Source organism: Ixodes scapularis, unplaced genomic scaffold, assembly GCF_016920785.2.
Source record: "Ixodes scapularis isolate PalLabHiFi unplaced genomic scaffold, ASM1692078v2 PGA_scaffold0__279_contigs__length_252992795, whole genome shotgun sequence".
NCBI classification, from domain to species: domain Eukaryota; kingdom Metazoa; phylum Arthropoda; class Arachnida; order Ixodida; family Ixodidae; genus Ixodes; species Ixodes scapularis.
Window position 1 is genome coordinate 109,711,385 of NW_024609835.1, and position 3,274 is coordinate 109,714,658.

At 45.4% G+C, this 3,274-nt stretch overlaps 1 pseudogene; it reads right to left on the reverse strand.

The window, feature by feature from the left end:
• Positions 1-2,489: 2,489 nt before the first annotated feature.
• On the reverse strand, positions 2,490-2,963 carry LOC115309504 (annotated as a pseudogene).
• Positions 2,964-3,274: the final 311 nt, after the last annotated feature.

The following is a 3,274-nucleotide window of genomic DNA, read 5'->3' on the forward strand; positions in this document are numbered from 1 at the left end:
AAAACGGCGCGCTGATGAATATCAAAAGCCACCTGCTCAAACTATGGAACATCAGCAGTCCATCACCGATGAGGAGACACCTTTCACTGAGGTGATTTACAAGAAGACTCGCAAGGCTGGCATTCCGGTGTTGTTCAAACTCAATGATCCATCCCAGTCGTTCTGGAAGGTCAACCCTAATAAGTTGGCGCAAGAAATCGTCGCAACATCCCAAGAGAAAGTCCTGTCTCAACGAATTGACAAAAATGGAGGACTAACTGTCACTGTGGCGTCCGCCGAAGCAGCGAATAATTTGCTAAAACTAAACGCCCTCGCGGGAATCAAGGTGGATGTCGTTGTACCACAGTCGTACTCGAAAAATCTGGAGAAAATCTGGGGTGTGCCACTTGACTACAGTGATGATCAACTCGGTGAATACCTACGAGACGACGGAGTCATTTCTGCACAACGACAAATGAAGTTCACTCGACGGGAAGATGGTCCCGTAACAAAACATCCACTGACAACAGTAATCCTTAAATTTCGTGAAGACCTACAACTACCTGCACGAATCAAACTAGGATTCCACAGCTTCCCCGTGCAAGAACACTGCGAGGCACCAACTCAATGTTACAACTGCCAACGATATGGCCACCTGGCTCGCGACTGCCGCAGCTCCCGTCGCTGCAAGATCTGCGCAGGTCCTCATCACCACAAAAAATGCCCGACACCACGTGAACCGCAATGCGCCAACTGCGGCTCGCGCCATGTATCAACCTATGCAGGCTGTATACGAAAACAGGCGGCGCATGCTGCTAAGAAAAATGAGCTTTTTTATGGCAAACCTACTTCACGGAAAGCTCCAGCTCCTAATCCGGATGTTATCAAGGCAAGTGACAAAATGACCACGCAAAATAAAACATCACGGCCTACCTTTTCCGACGTTCTGCAAGGAATTCCAAGCGGCAGCAACACAACACTAACAGATCACAAGACAAGACAAGGAAGTTCCCACGTCATACCACCAAACCCAAAAGCAACTGCAGATACCGAAGAGGAAGTACCTTCCCATGTGGATAATCGACGCCGTACTAGTTCTAGAACCGCGCATCACATTGAGTCTGCCCATCCAGATCAAGAAAGCAGTGCAAAAGGCTTCCTTCACATGTTCCTACGTCTCATGATGGAAGTCATAAAAGAAATTATCAAAGAATACCCGAAAATCGGTTCCAAATCATCCATCAAAGCTCTGTTGGCCATGGAACCACTTCTCAACGGCATTCAATGGCTCATCTAACTGAGGTATACGCCACTTCCTTTTTATTACAATGGAATGCACGTCACCTAATGCCAAAACGCAGCGATTTCAAGGATTTTGTCAGTCGCTACAAATTCTCGGTTTTAGCTATCTGTGAAGGCCACGTATCCGAACAATTTCGCCTGCCTGATTACGTGCTATATCCCTCAAACGCTCAGCTCCGTTCCTCAAGAGTAATGTTAGGTATAAGATCCTATCTTTCATCAGTAGAAATTGTGAGTGACATTGATAGTTCTGGAGAATTTGTTGCTTGTAAGGTACGCATTCGTGGCCTGGTACTTAATATTGTTTGCGTATATATACCACCAGGAAGCACAACAGACTTACAACGCCTAGAAGGTCTCATGGCTTCTTTGGATGCACCTTACATACTGTGTGGAGACTTCAATGCACATAGTCCAACCTGGGGCAGCTCTCATACATCAAAGAGAGGATCAATGTTAGACTCAATACTCATTTCAAACAACCTTTGCGTTCTAAACGACGGATCTCCGACATTCCTTAAAGGAGACGGATACACTAGTTGTTTAGACTTGACCATCTGCTCTGCAGGCTTGGTAGCTCAGGCCAATTGGTATACCGACTGCGACACCAGGGGAAGCGATCATCTACCTATCTATATAAGTCACACAAAATTACATCCATTTGTGAAACATAGACATACAGTTTTAACTGACTGGTCCAAGTTTCGTGCACTAAACGCTGACTCAATGACAAATTTGAAGACACTAGATGATTTCGTTTCTGGGATAAAAATTAACCTTGAGAAATCATCACAAACGTTAAAAGTCCCTTATGGACATCTAGGGGTAGATCCTGAGTACCAGAAATTGCGTGCTCAACGCCGACAGGCGGAACGAAAAGCTCGAAGGAGCGGAATACTTGAAGATCAAATGAAAGCCCGACGAATTCAGACGAAAACAAAACACGAGCTCGAATATTTGGGAAAACGCCGATGGAAGAGTCTTTGGGATTCAATATTACCGAACACCCCGAAAATACAAGCATGGCGCATAGTTCGCTCATTAAAATCGCCGGTGTTACAACGCCAACCATTGCGCGCGCTGGCACTTCATCGAGGTGTTAGCGATATGAATATAGCCGAAGAATTTTGCAGAGCAGTGACGCAACACGTTTCTACAGCCATAGCAAACACGGATCAGAAAACCCCATCCCCGCGGCTATCAACAGCTTACAACCATATCATGAATCTGCCATTTAACAAAAGTGAACTGAAATGGGCATTGAGAAAGCTCAGGCGAAAAAGTGCCCCAGGACCAGATGGTATCACTCCGGCTGCACTAACGAATATTGGGAAGCACGCAATGTCCTTTTTACTGGATATGTATAACCAATGCTGGGCTAGTGGTTGTATACCCCTTGTCTGGAAAGAAGCAATTTTAGTGCCTGTTTTAAAACCTGGAAAATCCCCTCTAAGCATCTCATCTTTTCGTCCAGTGAGCCTCACCAGCGTGCTGATGAAGACGATGGAACATATGGTCTTACAGCGACTAAATTGGTGGTTAGATTCCAGTGGAATATTGCCGTTCCAAATGACCGGTTTTAGGCGGAATATGTCAGCTATGGATTCTGTACTCGATCTCGTGACCTGTGTAGAACACGAACGCAGCATTCACAAAATCACAGTAGCAGTGTTTCTAGACATTCGGCGGGCATTTGACACTGTTAGCCACTGCCATGTTATCGAACAGCTTCAGCGACTAGAAGTAGGTGACCACCTAGTGAACTGGATGAGTGATTTCCTCCATGATCGATCGGTGTACGCACGGACGCCCAATGGTTTTACATCAAAGCACTATGTTTCACAAGGAGTTCCTCAAGGAAGCGTATTAAGTCCCACATTATTTAACCTTGTATTGACAGAACTTCCTGGTCTATTACCAGATAATGTATCAATTTCCATGTATGCTGATAACATATCTATTTGGTCATCAGATGCTAATCCCAGTGCAATTC